The sequence below is a fragment of the Phodopus roborovskii genome, unplaced genomic scaffold (assembly GCF_943737965.1).
Source record: "Phodopus roborovskii unplaced genomic scaffold, PHOROB, whole genome shotgun sequence".
Classification (NCBI taxonomy): Eukaryota; Metazoa; Chordata; class Mammalia; order Rodentia; family Cricetidae; genus Phodopus; species Phodopus roborovskii.
This window is the reverse complement of record NW_026126559.1, coordinates 45,285-70,501: the sequence shown is the minus strand read 5'-3', so window position 1 is coordinate 70,501 and position 25,217 is coordinate 45,285. Positions and strand designations below refer to the sequence as shown.

The window sequence follows — 25,217 nt, the reverse complement described above, 5'->3', positions numbered from 1 at the left end:
AAAGGGAATGAACGTCTCTGTGGTACTTAGGGACACAGTGCTCTTTTTATTCTGGAGATACAATCCAAACATCTTCTGTGTTAAAAGCAGAGTGATGACCTCTTGTTACCACACAAGCCATTGACACTTAGAACTTTGACGTGTGTTATTGATAATAATCATTTGTTTAGAATGTCATTGCTTTAAATATGGAACTTTCTCTCTAGGATGGCAGATTCCAATCCAAAGGCCAAAATGAACAAAGATGTTCTTATTAGAACTGTCTTTGAAAGGCTTTCCCTCACCTAATGTGTCAACTCTAAGAGGAGATCCAGTTCCCACCCTCCCCCACTGCCCTTCTCTCCCACCCCCACTTCCTACTAAATAAGGATTAAGAGTCTTCAGATAGAAGGCAATTGACAGTCCTATGGAAATGACTTGTTATTCTGATGCCCAGTCTTTTCAAAAGCAGTACTGGGATCAAGAAAAATACTGAGTTGTCTTACAGTAACTCTATCAAGAAATAAAAAGATTGCTTCCTTTGTGTTGAATCAAATGGGTGTCCAGGCCTCATCACACATCTCTGAGAAGAGGCTGCCTCAATGGCTCTACTTGGTTCTCTTTCCTCTCACCTTTCCATTCAGCTTGCGTCCAGAAGTGACATTAGCACTCTTTATATCGAAGATCAAATTAACTACTTAGCCAGATCACTAAAGTGGAGGGCATAACACTCAGAAGCAAGCATTTCATTTACCGAAATGCACGTTATCTAATGCAATAAATGATGATAGTGTGTCTTTAGGCCCTGGCTGCCCCGTCGTTTCGGGAAATAATAAAGACTTTTCATTTTCTCCCTTAGATCATAAGTGCTGTGTTATTAGTGCCGTCTCAGCGTTAAACCAGGTTGCAAGCTGCTTATTCTTCAAAATGAAGCTTTATTTTTTCAGTTTAATTGCTTTCTCAGGAGCATTATTAACTTCCAGAAGGGGATAAAAAAAAATGAAAGCAGCTGATTCTGTGGCTCAGTATATCTGAAGCTAAGAAGCAGCATTTCAAAACCCATGCAACAATACTGCAGCAATTATCAAGAATATCACTTAGGATATCCATTGACTGGTAATTATAAAGGAATGATCTTTTAAATACCAGGTGTGAGAACCATCTGCATTTTTCTTTCAATGTGTCAAGTGAAGAATTATCCTGTTGTCCCAGGAGACTGAATAATGCCCAAGCTCCCTGGACTTTCAAAAAATAAATCTTTAATCCATTTTACATGTGAATCAATCATTCAATTCTAGCTTCACCCTCATTAAAGGTTCTCAATCTCCTCTGCTTATTTTCACATACCTCGACTTGGTGTCAGAACAGGGACATCTGGTATACTGTCTCCACCTCCCAAATGGCTTCCCCATCTGCCAAATTGAGAAAAAGACAGTTCTCCAGAACAGAAGCAATTGTGTGTGTGTGTGTGTGTGAGAGAGAGAGAGAGAGAGAGAGAGAGAGAGAGAGAGAGAGAGAGAGAGAGTATTGGATTTACTAGATGGACTTACAGCTTATGGGAACTGAGTAGTCCAGCAGCAGACTTTTGTACACTGCGGGTTCTGAGAACCCAGAAGTTGCTTTGTCTGCAAAGCTGGATGCCTCAGAAGTCCCAGTGTGGTTTCAAAAGTCCACAAGATTCCAGGAGAGTTGTCCTTCTGTTCATGTTGGAACATGAAGAATGCAGCAGCAACAACAGCAGCAGCAGCAGGATAGTCACTCACCAGCCAGAAATGAAGACAGTCAAGCAAGCAGCACTGACTTTCTCTCATACCTCTTCATGCCTGGGCCAACACCAGAAGGTTATATACACTCTAGGGAAGGGTCTTTCCTTTCAGCTGCTCCTGCTTGAAAATTTCCTCTGGGACCCACTTAGAGGGATATGTCATGTTGATTTGAGCCCCAAGTTAAGTGGACAACCAAGACTAATGACCACATAGGCATTAAGTTGGTTATATGCCATCCCTCAGGAAATGTTTCAACATCTATATAGATTCATATCATCAATCAAGTTGAAACAAAAGCAATAGTGTCCAGAATTTCTTGTACTGGTATGATTGGCCATTTCTGCCTGTGATGTTCCTAAGTGACTGACTACACCCTGATGTGTCCCCCCCTTTTTTTTTCCCCATTTTATCCAACCAAGTTCTAGATGTCACAGTGTCTTAACCAACATGGACAAGCAATCAAGATCAGTGTAAGAGATCAGGTGTTCTACAATCCCTCCATATGTATGTGCGTGGGACAAGAAAGTGAAGCATGTGGGGACTCAGTGATACCATGATTGGGTAAGATCTGAAGAGGCAATACAATGTAATACCTTTCTACCAGTGACTTGCTGCTTCTACTGAAAAGACAGAATTGCTGTCAGGAGCAATCACAGTGTGGGTTTCACGTGGACAAGTTGCATACTTAAAAGCAGCAGGACCTAAAGTAAACTTGATGACATAGAATTGTTTATTCAAAACTATTTGAGGACTCACTGACCAAAGGTTGCTTCTTTGCTACTCTAACTACAACATTCAGAGGCACACTGCATAAGAAATACAGTGGTAAATAAAAGAGGTTGCTGGCTTCATTTTTAAAATTTAATTAAATCTCTCTCGTATTCTTATAGGCATCAATATCTACTTTGCACTTCTAACATTTTGTTTAATTTCTTTATGTTAATGCATATGGCTTTTCCCAAAGCATCCATAGTTACATATTACATTTCCTATGAAGGAACTTTAAGGAAAAGAAGGAGAAGCCCTGTGCATGTTTTATTTTTGTTGCTGCTACTGTTTTTAGTACTGTTGTTGGGGTGTTTCAATTTGAGTGGGGTGTATATGGTCCCCTGTAGCTCAGATGCCACTGAACTTGCTATGGAGCTGAAGATCACCTTGAACTTCTGCTCCTCCAACCTCTACCTCGTGAGTGCTGGATCACAGCTGTGTGTCACCATGCTCACTGCTATATTAGTACTATACAAACTAAGCTACATCTTCTATTGTAGTGAGATTCAATATAACTAGTGCATAGAAAAACAACCAGAAGTCACTGCCTTGAAAATGTAGTGATGTTAGTGTTCAAATATGTATCTGAGTTACCAACATGGGAATACCATTCATAGACAGTATTGCATCTTTTGATATATACTTTTCCTTAAATTAATGGAGTTCACTCAATGGGTGTAAAGACAAGTAAGGGAAATGAATTTGAGAGTGGGTGAGACCACTTCCACATTACTTACTTCTGCTTCATAGGGAAATTATACCTAACAAAACATATGTCTGAATGGGTGTCCTTCTCTAGTGCAGCTGGTGACTGGTAGCTGAGTGAGCCTATACAGCACTAACCCCGTACTTTAGATAAATGGAGAAAATGGGGGCACTTATTGCTTCAAATTGGCAGTGAAAGTAGGGTGATGAGATTCCACTGGACCCCCACACACCTCTTTAACTTCTCTGGCTCCCCTATTGGCTTCTTCTTAGGAGTTTGTCTTAAGGGTACTCTTTTTTTTTTTAGGTTAGATCACATATGTGATTCATTTTTATTTTGAATTCCTGAGCAAAATAAAATAGTTTTCCTTTTTAAGATATTACAAATAAACTATCAATGATTTTCAAGTGTCTTCTAGGAAAAGAATTTGTGAAAAAATTCTAAGTTAAATATAAGGTATTTTTATAGATTTCTATAAATCCCTTTATATGATGCCCTGCTGATATTAACTCAAATACATTTGATATTATACATTTTATAGATCACCCACTTGGTAGTTAAATTGTGCCCCTTTAATTGTGCATTGTATTATAAAATGAAAGAGACAGTGAATTGGCTTTCTTGTGATACACTGGGACACAACTTGCTTTTTTGTTTCAAATTGTAAAGTAGATAACTATTTTTTTCTTTTTGCATATCGTAGTACTCTTTTTTTAAAATTTTATATAACCAAGTCCAATTAAATGAAAACTAACTTTTATACACTATATTTGGGAATTTGGGCGTCATTCTTTCCAAACTACTTCCTGCTGGTAAGGGGCGCTGTCATGGGGGATTTGAAGGAGATTCAGATATCCTGGCTGTAGTCTGTAGGGCTGTTTTGTCCAGCTGTTTTGAATGTAGGATCACCTTGTACTCTGTTTCAGGCGGTCTGGCATGATCAAACAACATGAGTCTGGAAGGAATCCACATCTTTTCATTTTCTGTGGAAACAAAAATAGAAATCCTTTTCCCCAGTAACTTGTCCTTCAACTTAAATTTTGGAGTCAAAGCATTTTATTTTAATTTAATTTATTATTTTACATGTCGATTCCAGTTCCCTCTCCCTCCCTCCTTCCCTTCCTTTTACCCTCTCTGCCCTCTCACATGCACTCTAAACACCCTCCCTTCCCATACCCCCACCCCAATTCCACATGTAGGGGAATGCCATCCAGTTGGGGTCATGTAGATCTGACAAGTCCTGTGAAGTAGGGACTAGGGCGTCTCTCCTGTCTCTAGATTCAGGCAGTTATCCCTCCATGGGGGACATGTTCACAAAGTCCTTTTGTGTACCAGGGATACAACCTGGTTCCACTGTCTGAGGTCTCTTAGACTGCTCAGTCCTTCTGGCTGAGACCCATATTCAGGGGGGCCTGAGTCAGTCCCATGCTGGCTTTGCAGCTATCAATCTAGTGCCCCCTTAGCTCCTACTTGTTCAGGTAAGCTGTCTTTATGTGTTTCTGCCACATGGTCCTGTCCTCTCCATCTGCATCTGGGTTCTAGTTCGACTCAGTGTTCATGTATGGGTGTTTGATCCCGTTCTCAACAGGCCCTCTACTGAGGGCTCCATGGATAAGTTAGTTGTTGATCTCACTCTCCGGGAAGGGCATTTATGATAGCCTTTCCACGGAAGCTGAGATTGTTAGTTGGGAGCAGTCTTGTAGTTATCTAGACCTTTCTTTATGTTCAATTTTATCTTCAAACCAATATTGGCATCCTCTTTTATGTTCTCTCTCTGTGTGTGTCTCTCTCTTTCCTATCTTCTATTCCTAACCAGGCTCAATCTTCCTGGTCGCACATGTTTTCCTTTCCTCCCCCTCATTTTCTCCTACTTCTCTCTCCATTCGCTGCCCCCCACACTTCACCTGAGCTCTGGGTGACTTGTCCCTTCCCAGTTCTGTGAGGGACTTTATATGAATCTCTTAGAATACACCTTGTATCGTAGTTCGTCTGGTGATGTGAATTATAGACTGGTGATCATTTGATCTAGGTCTAAAATCCATATATGAGTGAGTACATACTGTGTTCATCTTTTTGTGACTGGGTTACCTCATTCAGGATGGTTTCTTCAAGTGCCATCCACTTGCCTGTGAAACTCAAGATACCATTATTTTTTTCTGCAGAGTAGTATTCCATTGTGTAGATGTGCCACATCTTCATTAACCATTCTTCAATTGAGGGGCATCTAGGTTGCTTCCTGGTTCTTGCTATTACAAATAGTGCTGCTATGAACATAGTTGAATAGATGTCTTTGTTGCATGGATGTGAATCCTTTGGGTATATGCCTAAGAGGTGGATTGGTGTGTCCTGTGGTAAACTAATTCCCATTTTCCTGAGGAACCGCCATACTGATCTCCAAAATGGCTGTATGAGTTTGCACTCCCACCAGCAGTGGAGGAGTGTTCCCCTTTCTCCACATCTTCTCCAACATAAGTCATCACTGGTGTTTCTAATTTTAGCCCTTCTGGCAGGGGTAAGGTACTCTTTCAGTTATGGTTTCCACAAGAATTTTTCCTTAACTGCTACAACTAAGAAATTAACTAAAGATTATCTCTTTTTTATAGATTTAATTTGTTTAAAACATTCTAACTTTGTATTGTGTATAATGTACATTTTTAATCTTCATATATTAAGTTATTCCTGGAAGAGATTGTGGCTAAGATCCTCTGTCTACAGAGTATAAGCATTAGAATCCAGAGGAATGAGATGACCAGGTTATCACAAATGAGTTTTCTATGGAAATTGTCACAATGATTTACTTTAATGAAGATGTTCCAGATAGTATGAGTTTATAAAGGATTTAATAAAGGCATAATGGCCAGTGCTTGAGAGAAAGCTCAGTCAGTAAAGTGGTTGCCCTGTAATCATGAGGACTTGAGTTTAGTTCCAAGAACCTACATTAAAATGCCTGACTATAGTGCTATGTCTTGGCAATCCCAAAACTGGAGAGGAAGAAATGGAAGACTTCCAAGAAACACTAGCAAGCTCCAGGCCAATGAGAGACTCTGTTCCAAAAGCTTATGTAAATGATGTCAGAGATGCCATTGAAGTGCATTCATACAACATCACACACACACACACACACACACACACAGACCACACACAAACACGCACACACACACACACACACTCATGCTCACACACACACACAGAGCCCCCCCCACACACACACAGGCACGTGTTCGCACATAAGATTAGAGCATGATGATCACACAGTGGCCAGTGGAATGGATATTGCCATTAATGGTGTGGTCCTCAAATACCCTTCTGCTTCTGAGTATTGCCTATCTGTATTCAAAATTTCCTTAGGAAATGAAATAATTGCTACTGCTCTGAATGTCATGTTATTTTCTTAAAATGAAAAAGTGTTATTTTCATATTTTTCTAAGTAACTGTACATAACTTCAAGTCTTTGCCTCTGTTTCCTTTTGAAAAAAATATGTTTACTTACTCTAAAACTAGGTGGAAGACAGAAATAGCTTCAAAAAATTGAACATCCATATGGAATAAAGCACAAAGACACATACTTTCCACCCATTGCATGAGTTAACTAAAAGTGGACCACTGACCTACATTTGAACTGAATAAAATTATTAAACTCTTAAAAGGTAAGAGAGGGGATGTTTGAGATCATGACATTTTAGATATGGCACCAAATATATATATTACTGAAAAAAAAAGAGAAATAATTAAAGTTTAAAAGTCCATTCTTTGTGCAAGAATACTGTCAAAGGAAGAAGAACATATAGCTAAGATCATCATTTGAAAAACTATTTTCTTATGAAAAGAGTGTTTTATACCTATTGTACAAAGAACACTTACAACTCAACAAAAGAAAAGCAAAGAAGCCAACTGGAAATTAAGCCCTTATGCCATGTTAAAGAGGTAAAAATAATAATTAGCTTTTAATAAAGTAACATACATATTCTCTCCTGAATTTCTGCCCTGTAGTACCATCCCTATAAGCTACTATAAGCCACTATTGGCTCAGGATACCTTCCCTGACTCAGAAATAAAAATTTTGTCTCTGGATGCTGGCCAGAATCGAAGTATACTTTTTCTGGTATTCTTTGTTTTTTAACAGAGGCAATTTCTCCAGTGAGGTTCTGTCTTCCCAGATGACATTAGTTTGTGTCAAATTGACAAAAAACAAAACAAACAAAAAAACCCACAAGAATGGTCATAAATGCTATTATATCTTTGTTAAAATTTAAAGAATATAGAACCACAGGAGGTAGCTGCGAAGTAAACCATAAACTTTGGTTGAAAAGAATCTACCAGTAAGTATAGGTTCACTGATTTCAAAACATACTATTCCAATGTGGAATGCTCACAGCAGGAGATAATGAGAAAGAAGTATTATGTAGGCTATCTGAAGCTTCCTCTCCATTTTATTACTTTTAAAAAGTTAGCTGTAGAGAGCTGGACATCTAGCTGCAGGCTGTAATTTCTTAAGTGTTGTCCTGTGGATGGACAATTAGAAATGGGTTCTTTCAAGAAAGGAAAGAACATTCTTGTTCCAAAGATTGCTCACAGCTACACTGTGGAAAAGGGAGGTGAGCATATGACTAGACCAAACCTCCATGGTCTATGGTCTGTTCCTTTGAAATGGCAGGTCAATCCGCTGGATTTTCTTACACAGATGCCAACAAAAGCAAAGGCATCACCTGGGAACAGGATATACTGAGAATATTTGTGGTCTCCCTAAAAAGACATCTCTGGAGCTAAAATGATCTTTATTAAGATGAAGAAGGAAGAGCAGACCCGATAGCTGATCTTTATAAGGGTACAGAATATGTTGTTATTATATTACTACTACTACTACTACTACTACTACTAATAATAATAATAATAATAACATTAGTATGTAATAGCCACTGCTTTACCTATTATGAAACAAATGTCTCATGGCTTTTTTTAAAAATATGTCCTGGGCAGACTAAGGAAACTCTGACAGTGGAATCAGGATGTATCCCTGATGCACTGAAGGTCTATGGGAACATATTCCCAGTGGAGGGATACTCCACTGGGCAGGTAGGAGGGCCTAGACCCTACTCCAAATGACTTGAAAGATTTTGATGATGCCTCCTCCTTCCAGGAGGACTTCTAACTGAGACATGTGTTCAGGGGGTCTGAGTCAGTATAATGCTGGTTTCTCAGCTATCAGTTTCGGGGTCCATGAGCTCCCCCTTGTTCAGGTCAGCTGTCTCTGTGGGTTTCTGTAGCCTGGTCTTGACCCCTTTTCTTATCACTTCTCCCTCTCTGTAACTTAACTCTAGGAGTTCAGCTCAGTGTTTAGCTATGGGTGTCTGCTTCTGTTTCCATCAGCTACTAGATGAGGGCTCTATGATGGCATATAAGTTAGTTATCAATCTCATTATCAGAGAAGGGCATATAAGTTAGCCTTTCCACTGTTGCTCAGATTGTTAGTTGGGGGGTCAGTCTTGTAGGTCTCTGAACATTTTTCTAGAGTCAGTTTTCTCTGCAAACCTATAATGGCTCCCTCTTTTATGGTATCTCTTTTTTCCTGTCTCGTCTATTTGTCCCCTGACTCAAACTTCCCAGTCCCGCATGTTCTCCTTTCCTCCCCTCCTCTTTCAGCTAACTTCTTCTCCACTCACAGCTTCCCCTACTCACAATATGCTCAGGAGCTCTTGTTCCTTTTCCCTTCTTTAGCGACCTTGTATGAATCTCTTAGGTTCCTCCCTGTAATCTGTTTCCTCTGGTGGTGTGAATTATAGGCTGGTGATCTTTTGCTCTAGGTCTAAAATCCATATATGAGTGAGTACATATCATGTTCCTCTTTTTGTGACTGGGTTACCTCACTCAGGATGGTTTCTTCAAGTTCCATCCATTAGCCTGTGAATTTCAAGATTCCATTGTTCTGTTTAATTTTTCTGCAGAGTAGTATTTCATTGTGTAAATATGACACATCTTCTTTATCCATTCTCGAGGGGCATCTAGGTTGCTTCTAGGTTCTTGCTATTAATAAATGGGACCTCCTTTGCCCTATAGAATCTTCTCAGTTTGAGGAGGTCCCATTTATTAATTATCGATCTCAGTGTCTGTGCTACTGGTGTTATATTCAGCAAGTATTCTCTTGTACCAATTTGTTCAAAGGTATCTCCCAGTTTCTCTTCTAAGAGGTTCAGTGTGGCTAGATTTATTACCCAAATGATCCACATCCATGCAACAAAGACATCTGTTCAACTACATTCATAACAGCATTATTTGTAATAGCAAAAAAAAAAAAAAAAAAAAAAAAAACAAATGGCAGCCCACTGGGGAAAAAATCTTCACCAAGCCCACATCTGACAGAGGGCTGATCTCCAAAATATACAAAGAACTCATGATGCTAGTAAGCACCTAATAACCCTATGAAAAAGTGGGGTACAGAACTGAATAGAGAATGTTCAACAGAGGAAACCAAAATGGATGAAAGACACACAAGAAACTGCTCAATATCCTTAGCCATAAGAGAAATGCAAGTCAAAACAACTCTGAGATTCCATCTTACTCATGTCAGAATGGCCAAAATTAGAAACAGCAATGACAGCTTATGCTGGAGAGGATGTGGAGAAAGGGGAACACTCCTCCACTGCTGGTGGGCATGCAAAAATGTACACCCATTTTGGAGATCATTATGGTGATTCCTCAGGAAAATGGAAATCAGTCTACAACAGGATGCAGCAATTCTGCTGTTAGGTGTTATTAACTCTTTCTTTTTCTTTTAATTCTTTTTTTTTTTTAACATGTTGATCCCAGTTCCCTCTCCCTCCCTCCCTCCCTCCCTCCCTTCCTTCCTCCCTCTCTCCCTCCTTTTACCATCTCTTCCCTCTCGCATGCACGCTAACCACCCTCCCCTCCCATCCCCCAAAACCAATTCCATACATAAGGAAAGGCCATCCATTGGGGTCATGTAGATCTGATAGGTCATGTGAAGTAGGGACTAGGGCTACTCTCCTGTCTCTAGATTAAGGCAGTTATCCTTCCATGGGGGATGTGCTCGCAAGGTCCTTTTGTGCACCAGGGATACATCCTGGCTCCACTGTTTGAGGTCCCTTAGACTGCTCAGTCCTTCTGGCTGAGACCCATATTCAGGGGGGCCTGAGTCAGTCCCATGCTGGCTTTCCAGCTATCAGTCTGGTGGCCTGTTAGCTCCTCCTTGTTCAGGTAAGCTGTCTCTATGTGTTTCTGCAGCCTGGTCCTGTCCTCTCCATCTACATGTGTGTTCTAGTTCGACTCAGTGTTTATGTATGGGTGTTTGCTCCTGTTTCCAACAGGTATTACATGAGGATTCCATAGATAAGTTATTTGTTGATCTCAATATCCAGGAAGGGCATTTATGATAGCCTTTCCACTTAGGCTCAAATTGTTAGTTGGCAGCAGCCTTGTAGTTCAATAGACCATTCTTTGTGATCAATTTTTATCATCAAACCAATATTGGCTCCCTCTTTTATGTTCTCTCTCTCTCTCTCTCTCTCTCTCTCTCTCTCTCTCTCTCTTTCTGTCTCTCTCTCCCCCCTGTCTTCTATTCCTAACCGGGCTCAATATTCATAGTCACACGTGTTTTCCTTTCCTCCTCCTTGTTTTCTCCTACTTCTCTCTCCATTCGCTGCCCCCACCCACTTCCCCTGTGCTCTGGAGGACTTGTCCCTTCCTGGTTCTGTGAGGGACTTTATATGAATCTCTTAGAATACACCTTGTATCCTAGTTCCTCTGGATGTGTGAATTATAGACTGGTGATCATTTGCTCTAGGTCTAAAATCCATATATGAGTGAGTACATACTATGTTCCTCTTTTTGTGACTGGGTTACCTCACTCAGGATGGTTTCTTCAAGTGCCATCCACTTGCCTGTGAAACTCAAGATACCATTATTTTTTTCTGCAGAGTAGTATTCCATTGTGTAGATGTGCCACATCTTCAATATCCATTTTTCAATGGAGGGGCATCTAAGTTGCTTCCAGTTTCTTGCTATTACAAATAGTGCCGCTATGAACATAGTTGAACAGATGTCTTTGTTGCATGGATGTGGATCCTTTGGGTGTATGCCTAAGAGGGAGATTGCCAGGTCCTGTGGTAAACTAATTCCCATTTTCCTGAGGAACCGCCATACTGATCTCCAAAATGGCTATATGAGTTTGCACTCCCACCAGCAGTGGAGAAGTGTTCCACTTTCTCCACATCCTCTCCAACATGAGTCATCATTGGTGTTCAAATTTTAACCATTCTGGCAGGAGTTAGATGGTATCTCAAGGTTGTTTTGGTTTGCATTTCCCTGATAGCTAAGGCTGTGGAGCACTTTCTTAATTGTCTTTCAGCCTTTTTGAATTCCTCTATTGAGAATTCTTTCTTCAGTTCTGTACCCCATTTTTTAATAGGGTTATTTGGTGTTTTGTTGACTAGTTTCTTGATTTCTCTGTATATTTTGGAGATCAGCCCTTTGTTGGATATAGGATTGGTGAATATCTTTTCCCAGACTGTGGGCTGCCATTTGGTCTTGTCGACTATGTTCTTTGCCTTATAGAAGCTTCTAAATTTGAAGAGGTCCCATTTATTAATTGTTGTTCTCAATGTCTGTGCCCCTGGAGTTATGTTCAGGAAGCAGTCTCTTATACCGATTTGTTCAAGGGTACCTCCTACTTTCTCTTCTAAGAGGTTCAAAGTGGCTGGATTGATGTTGAGGTCTTTGATCCATTTGGACTTGAGTTTTGTGCATGGCGACAGACATGGGTCTATCTGCAATCTTCTACACACCCTCATCCAATTGTGCCAGTACCATTTGTTGAAGATGCTGTCTTCACCCCATGGTATAATTTTAGCTGTTTTGTCGAAAATCAGGTGCTCATAGGTGTGTGGGTTAATATCAGGATTTTCCATTCGATTCCTGTGGTCTACCTGTATATGTTTATGCCAATACCAGGCTGTTTTCAGAAGTATAGCTCTGTAGTAGAGCTTAAAGTCAGGAATGGTGATGCCTCCTGAAGTTCTTTTATTGTATAGGGTTGTTTTGGCTATCCTGGGTTTTTTCTTTTTCCATATAAAGTTGATTATTATGTTTTTATGTTCAGTTAAGAATTGTGGTGGGATTTTAATGGGGATTGCATTGAATGTGCAGATTGCTTTTGGCAAGAGTGCCATTTTTACTTGATGGGAGATGCCATTATGTATATATGTTTCTCATACTGGTTAATAATAAAGCACTGTTGGCCAATAGGAAAGGAAGATAGGAGGGGCCGGACCACAAGGGGAATAGGGAGTAGGAAGGAGGAGCGAAGATGGAGAGTCTGGAGAAAGCAGTCCCCGGCTCCCCGGTAGAGAAATACATAGATCAGCACAAATGGGTTAATAATTAACACAGAGCTAGCCAATAAGAAACTAGTAACAGGCCAACAGAATTATATCTAATACAGAGTCTCTGGGTATACGTTTAGGGCTGGCGGCGTGGCAGTGGGACCAGACCGGCAGCGGCAGGCGGAAAAACCGTACTCCTTACATTTACTACGTTTATCTTACCTAACCAACAGCATGGGAGATCTTTCCATTTTCTGATATCTTCTTTAATTTCTTTCTTTAGAGCCACAATGTTCTTATTATATAGGACTTTCATTTGTTTGGTAAGTGTTCCACCAAGATAATTTGTGTTGCTTATGGCTATTGTAAAGGGTGATGTGTCTGATATCTTTCTCTGTCTCTTTGTTGTCTGAGAAAAGTAGGATTACTGATCTTTTTGAGTTTATCTTGTATCCTGCTAGTTTGCTGAAGGTGTTTATCAACTGTAGGATTTCCCTGGTAGAGTTTTTTGGTCGCTTAAGTAAACTATCTTATCATCTGCAAATTGAGACAGTTTGACTCCTTCTTTTCCAATTTGGATCCCCTTGATCTTCTTTTGTTTTCTTATAGCTTTAGCTAGAACATCCAGTACGATATTGAAGAGATATGGAAAGAGAGGGCAGCCTTGTCTTGTTCCTGATTTTAAAGGAATTGGCTTAAGTTTCTCTCAGTTTGAGGTTGGCAGTTGGTTTGCTGTATATTGCTCTCATTATGTTTAGGTATGTTCCTGTTATCCCTGACCTCTCCAAGACCTTTATCATGAAAGGGTGTTGAATTTTGTCGAAAGCTTTTTCCCCATCTAGGGAGATAATCATATAGTTTTTCTTTTTCAGTTTGTTTATATGGGGGATCACGTTGATAGATTTTCGTATGTGAAACCATACCTGCATTCCAGGGATGAAGCATACTTGGTCATGGTGGATGATTTCTCTGATGTATTCTTGAATTCTATTTGCCAGTATTTTATTGAGTATTTTTGCATCGATGTTCATCAGGGATATTGGTCTGTAGTTTTCTTTCTTAATTGTGGCTTTGTGAGGCTTGGGCACCAAGGTTATTTTGGCCTCATAAAAAGAGTTTGGCAATGAGCCTTCTGTTTCTATTTTGTGGAACAGTTTGAGGAGTAGTGGAATTAGCTCTTCCTTGAATGTCTGATAGAATTCTGCACTGAATCCATCTGGCCCTGGGCTTTTTTTGGTTTGAAGGCTTTCGATGACTCCTTCTATTTCATTGCAGGTTATTGGTCTATTTAAGTTGTTTGTCTGTTCTTCATTTAATTTAGGTGACAGTTATCCAGAAATTTGTCCATTTCCATTGAATTTTCAATTTTTGTGGAATACAGGTTTTCAAAGTGTGACCTGAAAACTGGATTTCCTCTGTGTTCGTTGTGATGTTACCCTTTTCGTTTCTGATTTTGTTAATTTGCATGTTCTCTCCCTGCTTTTTCATTAGTTTGGATAAAGGTTTGTCTATTTTGTTGATTTTCTCAAAAAACCAACTGTTCTTTGCATCGATTCTTTCTATTGTGTTCCTGGTTTCTATTTTGTTGATTTCAGGCCTCATGTTGATTATTTCCTGGTGTCTACTCCTAAGGTGTGAGTTCGCTTCTCTCTGTTCTAAGGCTTTCAGTTGTGCTGTTAATTCTCTTATGTGACTATCCTCTGTTTTCTTCATATGGGCACTTAGTGCAATGAACTTCCCTGGTAGCACTGCTTTCAAGGTGTCCCATAAGTTCGGGTATGTTGTGTCCTCATTCTCGTTGAATATTAGAAAGTCCTTAATTTCTTTCTTTATGTCTTCTTTGACACAGGTGTGGTGCCATTTCACATTGCTCATTTTCCATGAGTTTGAAGGTTTTCTGCTGTTTGTGTTGTTGTTGTATTCCAATTTGAAAGCATAGTGGTCTGATAAGATACAGGGTTCTATTCCTATTCTCTTGTATCTGTTGAGGTTTGTTATGCCACCTAGTATGTGGTCGATTTTAGAGAAGGTTCCATGTGGAGCAGAGAAGAAGGTATATTCTTTTGTGTTTGGATGGAATGTTCTATAGATATCTGTTAACCCCAGTTGAGACATATCTTCTGTTAGTTCTTTTGTTTCTTTGTTGAGTTTCTGATTTGTGGTCCTGTCTAGTGTTTAGAGTGGTGTATTGAAGTCTCCCACTATAAGTGTGTGAGGTTTTATATGAGCTTTGAGTTTTAGTAGTGTTTCTTTTATGAATGTGGGTGCCTTTGTATTAGGGGCAAAGATGTTCAGAACTGAGACTATGTGTTGATGGATTTCTCCGCTATGAATACAAAATGATCGTCTTCATCTCTATTGATTAATTTTAGTTTGAAGTCTAACTTGTTACGTATTATTAACTCTTAATGGTCAAAGTGCCAAAGAAATGTCCTCAGGCCAAAGCTGCTGTAGTTTTTATTGAAATTTTGGAATAATTCATTGTTCATATTTTGTATCTTTATAGAGTACTTTTATCATCTTTCTGAGTCATTCTTTGACAGCCAGTGTAAGTATCTGCATAGGACAGAAGCAACTTCAGCTTATATAACTTTGTTGCTGTTTATGCTGTGTGTGTGTGGGGGGGGAGATGCTTGAAATCTGAACTGTGACCAACTCCTCTAGCCCACTGAATCCTGCTTACCTTTTCAAGTTTACTTTGTTTTGAATATCTTGTTCCTGTGTAAGTATAGGGACAAATGTTTGTAGCATCATAAAGAGACCTCTGGCTTCTTTATGCGTGTCACAACCTCCTAGGCTAAAGAAGACTTTCAAGTAGATAAGGGTGTCTTCCTAAAAGCTGCATGTGTAGTGTTTTCAGGAATTTTCTGGGGAAGTAGTACTCCTGGGAGAAGGCATAAATGATTCATAATAAGTTTTCCATCAATCCAATATCCCCAAATTGTACAAATATTAAAATCCTCCCAAGAAAGCAACATGTGGAGATGAAAACCAAAGGTGGCACACACTGTAGCCATCATGTGGCTCAGCTTTGCTGAATCTTTGCTGTGCTGGCCTTATGACATTAGCTGTTCCTGTCAGATATGGCTGTGTGCCACTTTCCCTGCTCTCTTCCCAGCCTCCTACTCCTAGCTACCCTTACTTGAAGGTGTCCTGTGTCCCCCAATTCTCAAGTTAATACCCATGTTCCCCTTTGACTAGTATTGTTTTGTGTGTGTGTGTGTGTATGTGTGTATGTGTGTGTGTATGTTACAAACATATATAACTATATTTATACTGAGTTCATTTTTGCTTTTTATGTGTACATGGCCTCAGGCTGAGCATTCTGCATTGAACAATCAATAAGGGGGTTCATTTCTAGGGGGAGAATAGTTCTTTTCCCATTAGTTTCTGCCTCTTAGAGTTCTTTGTCTGAGAGTAATTATTGGTACCATGGTTATTGGTACTGTTTGTGCAGTATTTCTAGGAGAAGCTGCTTAACTGAAGGTTTTCTGGTATATTGGTTCTTACAAACTGTCTGTCCCCTCATGGTGAAGTTCCCTGCACCATAGGTACAGAAGCTGTGATGTGTATTTATCTTTTGGAACTGGGTTCCTCACAATCTGGTGATCTCTGCATTGTGTCAGATTTGGTTTCCCATGAGGATCTCTAATTTCTATAAAGAGAGGCCTCTTTGACAAGGGGTTGTGGCTACATGTGTCCAAGAAAGGAGTGATTCACACACAAAGATGGTTCATGGGCTTTGGATTTAGAAGTAGACTTTTGAGTTTTTCTGAGATCATGAATGATTAATGGAGTGTTTTGGGTAGTCCTGATTTAAGTAAAATTGGTTTATAGTAAAAAAATAAAAAACTGAAGTACAGTAAGAAAAATCAGATGAAATAAACTTTGAAGGTGATAGTAAAAAAGACACTTATTCTGTGATTGTTTCTTATTGCCCCTTCTCTTTAAGAAGCAAATCAAGAAGCAGAATTCAGTAACAATCAGGATGTAAATCAGCAGAAAACTTTTTCTTTTGTGTTATTTTTGTTATAATCCCTTGTAATATTCATATAACATCTCATGCATATTATGAATTGATAAATGTCTCAATTTTAGCCTACACTTTATTGTTAAAGGTATCTTGCAATATGCTACATTTTAAAAATACCTTTTCTGCAAAGGAGTTGTGGTTGCCTCTAGTCACTTAGTGCTCCTATGATAAAAATGAGATTTGAACCCATGAAAAACTATATGAAATGCAATTCACATCAAGATGATGCTTATATAAGAAGTTTTTGTGAAGAATTCTAAATCAGTGCTGCTCATTCCCAAGTCACTGGTGGCAGTAGATGAAACTGATCTGAATACCTAAGTTTACTGAGTACATGCATATGCTTTTTCAAAAGTTTAACATTTTCAAATTCTGTAAGTGTTAACATTAATTAAACATATACTCTGAAGGAAAAGGACTTCTCTTAGAGCACATATGCTGCAGTTCAGCTATTTTTGAGTATTGTACAGAAGTTTTATAATGACTACTTTCTGGAATGTCATATTGTTTCCCAAATTGCTGGTCTGATGCCAACTGGTGTGACTTGCTGCTGTTTGTTTCCTACGCCTAGGGAAAATGTCAGGTTCTTTCTAAATTAAGCAATTCAATTATGCAACTGCCTCCTTCACCCCCATATCGGTATGCCATGCCACTATATTGAATGTCATAAGAAAACAAGAGGAATCACTTAGTTTTAAAGTCACTGCTAATGTTTTCACTGTTATATACCAAGTCAGTTGATCTTTCAAAGAATTATGCATATATGTATACATGCACATATACACCTACACACTGTTCCACTAACACATTGTGTAGCAGAATTTGGGAAAATAAATTTCCATATCCACAATCAATGTATAAAATGGATAAATTGAATCATGACTATTTATTAAATTCCTACCACGTGCCACCCACAAGTAAATCAGAGTGTCCAAATCAGGTACTTCTTTCAGGAGGAACAATTCAAAATTCTGTGTGTGATACAGGAAAGTCCAAGAGAAGTGGCAGAACACATGATTGTCAATTTTTGTGTCACATTCTTTGGGACGGAAAGAAAATGAAAGAAATAGGAAATCAGAAGGGAACAATCATATAAGGTCGTGCTAGTAAAAATACATTGTACAGAGTGATAATAATGACTTTACCTGGAAGCCAGAAGCAACAGAAAAGAAGTCTGGGTCCAAGTCCAGACTTGCAGAATTAAAATTCCATTGTCATGAGCTTTCCAGGTAATTAAGTACATTGGATATTTGACCAAGATTGAAATCAGTCACTGTGATTTGAAAGTTCAGTCAGCCTCAGATGATCTCAAAGGGAGGAAGATGAAAATCAATACTTCTGACCTCACTGCTCTGTGGGATGTCCCTATATCCCTGAGTCAAACTTGATAGAAAGTCAAAAGCATGGATAACAATCTTTTTTTCTCAGCCCCTGAGCCTCTGCTGAGGGCAGAGAACTCAAGAAAGTAAATAGCTAACAGAACTGGTCTACAAATAAGAGGGCCAGGACAGTCATGGTGGGGACCACAGGAGCAAACTGAGTGATATCTTCCTCAGCCTCAATTTCCCAAACCCACAATCTGTATAATATATTCCTCAGCATTGGAATTGAGAGCAACAATAAAAATAGGACACATCAAACTGCCTGTTTATCTTCGAGAGAGCACATTGTTGGGAATTAAGTGAAGGTATAAAATGCTATTTCTGTTGGAACTACATGGCATTATTTAGATTCTCACACAGATTCCTCAATTCAATTCAATTGTTAAATCAATGTTTTAATTTTTATCTTATTTATTTTGTGTTTTTAATTATGTCTTATTTTTTTGAGATTATAATATAATTACATCCTATCTCTCTTCTTTTACATACTCCAAACCTGCCAGTATTAACCTCTTTGCTCTTTCAAATCCTCTTTTTTCATTAATTGTTATTTCATGCATACATATATATGTATATACACATATATTCCTAAATATAACCTGCTTAATCTGTACAATGGTACTTATATGTATGCTGTCATGGATGACCATGTAGTACTGGAGAACCAATTTGTTTTCTCTTATGATTTTTTTCATTCTCAGCATACCTAGTTGCCAGGAGTTCTTTGTGCAGGGTTGAATACTCTCTTACTTTTTTAAGTGAGTCCTTTATTACCATATGCTTTCAGATATCTGGAACCTCCTATTAGTGCTGGGACCTACCAAATTAGATTCGAATTCCATATGCCCCCATGTTGCAGTCAATAGGCATCCTTGCTCTTCACACTGTTTCCTTTGCAATGCAATAGCTTCATAGTTTTTTTGTAAACACCTTTTCTATTTTTGCTTTCTGCTGTATTAAAAAAGTAAATAAATACTTTTAGAAATTTTGAACAACATGTTTTATTTTTTTCTGGCAATTTCACAGTTCCAGATATTGCATGTGTATCTTTGTTCAATAATGATTTTATTTTATAGCCACTAAAATTGGCCATCTAGAATTATTCTTTTATATTTGTACATCAACATTTCAAAGTACCACTTTGTGAAGATAATGTTCATTCTCTAAAACACGACCTTGGTGGCTTTTTGGGATATATATGTGTGTGTGTGTGTGTGTGTGTGTGTGTGTGTGTGTGTGTGTGTGTGTGTGTGTGTTAATTTCAGGTTTATCTATCATACTCTTGTACTTGTTCGTGTGTGTATAACCATATGCATTGCTATTTCGTTACTGCTGTTTTGTAGAAATATATATATATATATATATATATATATATATATATATATATCACTTCCCAGGATTGTTTTGATTATTCAGAGTCATTTGTGGCCCCATATGAATTTATTATTTTTCTGTCTCTGTGAAAAGTGAAAAATATTATTAGCATTTTGATAGTGGTTGCACTGAATCCATGAGTGACTTTTGGAAGTATGTGAGCCTTTATATTATTAGTTCTAGCTAAACATCAATGTTTATATCTTTTCAGAAAGTTTTATTTTAAAGATCTTTTCTGGCTATGGTTTTATTCCTACATATAACTGTTATGATAGTGAATGACACTGTTCCTTTGATTTATCTGTTCAGCAAACATTTTGGTGATGCTTGCAAATACTTTGTATCCATCACTAAATATATTCCTGGACTGTAATTGCTCTCTGTTGGAGATTTTCATATTTTTTATATATAAAAGTCACATCATCTGAAAACAGGGACAATTTGACTTCTTTCTGTTTTAAGATCCTTGTGTTTTTCTCCCTTGCATGAATAATTTAGCTAATGGTACAATGTGTTGAGTAAAAGGACTGAATTGAGTGCCCTTGTCTTATTCTGGGTCTCAGAGGAAATTTGTTTGTTTGTTTGTTTGTTTGTTTTGTTTTGTTTTCCTTTCAATGTGATAACTGGCAGCATGGGTCTGAATATATATCCTTTTCTGAGTTAAAGTAAGTTCTTTTACACCCAAGTTGGTGAGAGCTTCTATCACAAAGGGAGGTACAAATTTATCAAATGTTTTCTAAGCATTTATTTCAATGATCTTTTTGGGTTTGTTGTTCATCATGATAGTGTGATGTTATATTTAATGAGGTATGTATTTTTGGTGAATCTTATTTTTTCATCTACAAGATCTGTAAAGTACTGATTTGGCTGAGATTAAAACTCAAAATCGATAAGGAATTCAACAGCACAATAGTAACAGTAATTTAATTATAAATTAATAAATAATCTGAATATCTATTCCTTAAAAGAATACTTATAATGGATTATGGGTATGTTAAAATGCACAGTTTAACTACTTACATCAAGGAAATGAAAATTCAGATGCAGTTTGAATCAATTTTGTTAAAAAGACAAAAAGATAACAAAGATTGTTAGGAATGTGGAGAAAGGAGAATCGTGATAAGTGGTGGCAATGAGAATAATGTTGACACTGTAGGAAAATGGTGAGCACTTTCTCCAGAGCTGAAAGAAGCAGCAGTTTGTCAGCTAGCTGTCACATGGCAAAGCATAGATGAAAGAAAGTGCACTCCCACATTTATTGCAGCATGGCATTGGCTCAGTGTCCATCAGTGATGGGAGAACAAAGATGATTGAATATTATTTGGCCATGGAAGATGAAATGCTGTCTTTTGCTACAACACAGACGGGACTTGGGGAACATTAAGAGAAATAAACCAGTTCATAGAAGGATAAATACCATATATCCTCGCTCATTTGCGGAAACAAATGCTTGTTTATGTCAAAGAGGAAAAGAATAGAATCTTGGGCTATAGAGACAAGAGAAGCCAAGGATTGAGCCTGAGTATGGTGTAGAGTCCATCGAGAACTCCCACGAGAAGACAATGAGTCGGAGTATACTTGGTCTCCGCGAGTGCCCAGTAGCAAGTTGCGATCCAAGCCTTTTTGTTCAGCACTACTACTACTCTAGGCCTCTGAATGCTCAGAGATTGGCGGAGAAGCTCTAAACCCAGAAAATCAGAGCAAAAGACGAAGAAAATGCAGGTCCCTACAAACCGTGTTCAGCGGAAGGTGCAAGAACTAGTGTGAATCACACAGCAACTACAGCGAGTTCACTACAATGTGCTTGCTAAGGAACTGAGCCGAGGGATTCTCCAACAGGACCTTGTGGTCATTAATAAACCGTATGGTCATCCTGTCAACAGTGGCCCTGGAGTCCAACTCTGCATCAGTTATGTGCTTCCCACCCTTGCAAAGATGCTTCATGGGCACAAGGCAGAGCCTTTGCATTTGTGTCACCATCTGGACAAGGAAACCACAGGTCCAGGAGCTGTTTAGAACTCGCCAGGTGAAAAAGAAGTACTGGGCCATCACTGTGCCCTCGGCAGGAGTGGTTGATATCCCCATCGTGGAGAAGGAAGTGCAAGGCCAACAGCAACACCATAAGATGACACTGTCCCCGAGTTATTGTATGAACGATGGGAAAATGGTAAAAGTGCGGGACAGCTGACATGCCCATGTTGCTGTAACTCAGTGCAGGTGCTTAGCAGCTTTCTTTCTTGTGCCCTCGTGGAACTGCAGCCTATTACTGGAATAAAACATCAGTTTCGCGTTCACCTGTCTTTTGGGTTGGATTGTCCAATCCTTGGTGATCACAAGTTCACAGACTGGAATAGGTTGGACCCTCAGAAACTCCCTTCTGGCACACTGAAGAAGCTGGGACTTCACCAGGAAAAGAACTACCACATCCCGCTTCACCTGCATTTCAGGAAGCTCATCCTGCCTGTTCTGGGCTCCAGAACAGGCCTGCAAGCTTCCTCACTTTGTATATTCTCTCGGTTTAGAGATGCCAGATCAGGTTCAAAGCAAAGGCAATGAGGCCAGGTGTGTAGAAGCACAGTAAAGACTACTGGGCAGATTGGCTCCAGAGCTCTGCTATATTCTCACTTGGAAGACACTGCAAAAGAGACAGGTGGGTTAAGCTGAAGACGCTTGAACTTTTCAGGACTTTTTATTTTAAAGATTTATTTTGTATACAGTGTTTTGTGTACAGGCCAGAAGAGGGCACTAGATCTCATTACAGATGGTTGTGAGCCACCATGTGGTTGCTGGAAATTGAACTCAGGACCTTTAACCACTGAGCCATCTCTCCAGCTCCCACTTCAGGACTTTTAATGCAGGATGAAGTCATATTTACTGTCAGTCTGGCTGTAATTTGGAAAAGCCTCCTGGGAGTTTCTCCTTGAGAGGTCTCTTCACTTTGACAAGATGGAAGAGGGCCTAGGACCAGATAGATTGGATCAGTAAATGAGAGCCAAAAGATGGAATCTGTGGCCCAGAGCTGTCTTCATCCACTGGGAAGAAAAGGTTCTGAGCTATCAGGGGTACTTCATTGGGAAGAGTGTGTTTGGTAAACATGTATCACATACCCAGGGATTTTTGTCAACTAGAAGATGGGTGCCTTAGCAGTGAACCTGTGAAAGACTTGTTTAGGTGAGGTAAATGATGGGCAGATGACCTAAGTGAATGAAGCTGGTAGGGTGGAAGGTAATGGCTGGGATAACAGACTAAGCACACAAACTATCTTAACAGTTATTAGTTCCAGCTGATTGTTGCCCCATAAGCAAAATTCCTGTTTTCTCTTAGAGAGCCAGGAAATCTAGATATTCCATTGAAATCTCCCAACCTGTTGCCAACTAAATAAAAATATTCCTAAATAAATAAATAAATAAATAAATAAATAAAAGAAATTGACCATGAGTCCTCAAAAACCCAGCAAACTGGAATAGTTATCTGAACACACTATAGTTCTATACTTTACAACTTTAAATATTGTTACTAGATAAAACTATTGCTGACTTGTTAATTATAGAAAATGACACATATATCAAGAATTAATACAAAATTATATGTATACATTATAATTCATAGTACTTAAAATAATTATGTGCTATGCAAACTTGTACAAAATGACACTAGAAGGCTAGCAATAATATCTACAAGAGACTTCTGTTTCACAGTTTAAGCCACTTGATTCTCCCATCAATCTTATTTCAACCAGGCACAACTTCTTGGATATGGTCACTCATGAGTGTATGTATATATATGCTCACACACGTACCCATGCATACATAGTCATCACTCAGCAGGGCATTTGATCTTCTATAGATTTGTAAAGCTACAGACACTCTACTAGCTTACATTTTGTGGTAGAGTATTTGTTTGTCACAGACACGGTCTCCTGTAGGATCTCTCTCTAGGTTACTTACAACATGCAATGAAAATTACATCATTAGTTTTTGTGCTGCATTAGTTAGAAAAATAGGAAGAAATTTGTTTTAACTTATGCAGCACATATGTTGTTTTTTTCCTCCAAATTCACTACTTTTAATCAGTAATTTGCTGAAGCCATAGATGCCAAACATAAATTCTAAAGTCTGACTGTGTGCACAAAAGGTAATGATTTCTCACAAAAACACACATTTTTTTTCTGTTTTGACATGTGATATCATTGACTTTTTAATACATTTGCTTTTAGCTCTTTGCGTATTCTCTTGCTTTCTTTTCAGTTTTCCAACAAAGAAAGCTGTAGTTGGAGAAACAGTACAGCCATCATCATGCACTGTCTTAATTTTGTCATTGTGTCACTATGTAATAACTCAGCACCAGAGTCCAAATACATTATAAAGTAAGAGGGTTAGTTTTGGCTCATGTTTCTGGTCCCAAGACAAAAACCATATGTACTGATAGGCTTCTTAATGCTAGACTCCCACGGTAGCCTGGTAAAACTACGTGGTAAGAGACATGAGGGGCTTCTGTATATTTTCTTATCCCTCTCACTTTTCTTGAGAACTCACCAGTATTCAATCTAGAAGCTCTACTCCAAAGATTCAATATAATTCTAGTCACAGCTCCAAAGAATTGACCTTAAACACATTCTGTCTCCCAGTGCAGAAGAATTCTAGTATAAGCTTTGAAGGGGAAAATTCTACTAAAACCCAATGGTCCTTCTGTCACTATGGAAGTCTCCCATTCCTCAGTAATTTTCCCAGTAAGATAAAAACTATGATTTTTTTGGTTGTTGCTTCTTACACCATTTATGTTCAAAAAGATTAATAAGAGAATCCAAAATGTAACAACATTCATACAATGAAAGGGAACTGCAAATATCTTCTCTGTCAGTGGTAACTTCTGGCTGGAAGTACATCACCATTAAGTTCCTTTTGGGGAGACATGCAGAGTTAAGGTAACACAAATAATTGTACACTTTATAGATTAATGAGTCAGAGATATTGAAGTGAGTCAAGTTTCTGCATTTGGTAAATGGAAAATTTAGGTCCTACTTTTGTATTGGATTTTTTTTCCCCAAACACCATTGTTTTTGCATTTGGGTTATCAGCATTAATTATGATTGTGGAATTATACTGATTATTTCCTCATTTTTCCACATACTTATTCTGATGCATTTCCAGCAGGTGGAGGGGTGGTACGATATAAATTAGAATGTTTATTGAGTTAGACAATGTGCATCATTATGATTGGATTTTAGAGAGTTCCTCGAAACACAATACCCATTACCACTGCTTCTTTGATTTCTAATCAATTTTCATTATGAGAAAACTGAAGAATACAAAGTAAGCTGCATTACATTCATTGCATAAGGGTGGAACATGGAGTCAATGATTTCTGTATCCTAGGAATATGATGATTTCTTCTGAATGTGGAATGACAAGAACAGAGATCTAGACAGGGGAAGGAATAGTCAGCCCCCTCTTTCCCATTAAAAACTGGCAGCCCCTGGAAAGTGGTGAGCAGATGGCGTTCATGATATATGATCTGCATTTTTCCTACCAGTGTAACCTTGAACAATGGACAGAAACTTTTTAACACTTCCATTGCTTGCATCTGAGTGTCTCAAAATAACATGTGTTCACAAAAGTATTACTGGGTTTCTTTGTACAGAAATCAATATTCTCAGTGTGTTGCATACAAAGCCATAAGGAATGAAATCCTCTGTTTGGTGAGATTTTCTACACATAAATGGAGAGAGATGTTCCATTAAGTTATGAAACTACATTTCAGACAGTGATAAACATTGTTATTTGTTCTAGTCTGGAGACACTGTGGTGATAGAATTTGAGCTGGTCCTTCAGTGCAAAGGTGTCTGTCAGAATGCCTTCCTCAAAGCAACAATGG

The 25,217-nt window shown here is 38.6% G+C and overlaps 1 pseudogene; it reads left to right on the top strand.

Annotated features, from left to right (window-relative positions):
- The window catches only part of LOC127234847 (pseudouridylate synthase RPUSD4, mitochondrial-like), a 118,405-nt pseudogene extending 96,481 nt beyond the window's left edge, over positions 1-21,924 (top strand).
- Positions 21,925-25,217: the final 3,293 nt, after the last annotated feature.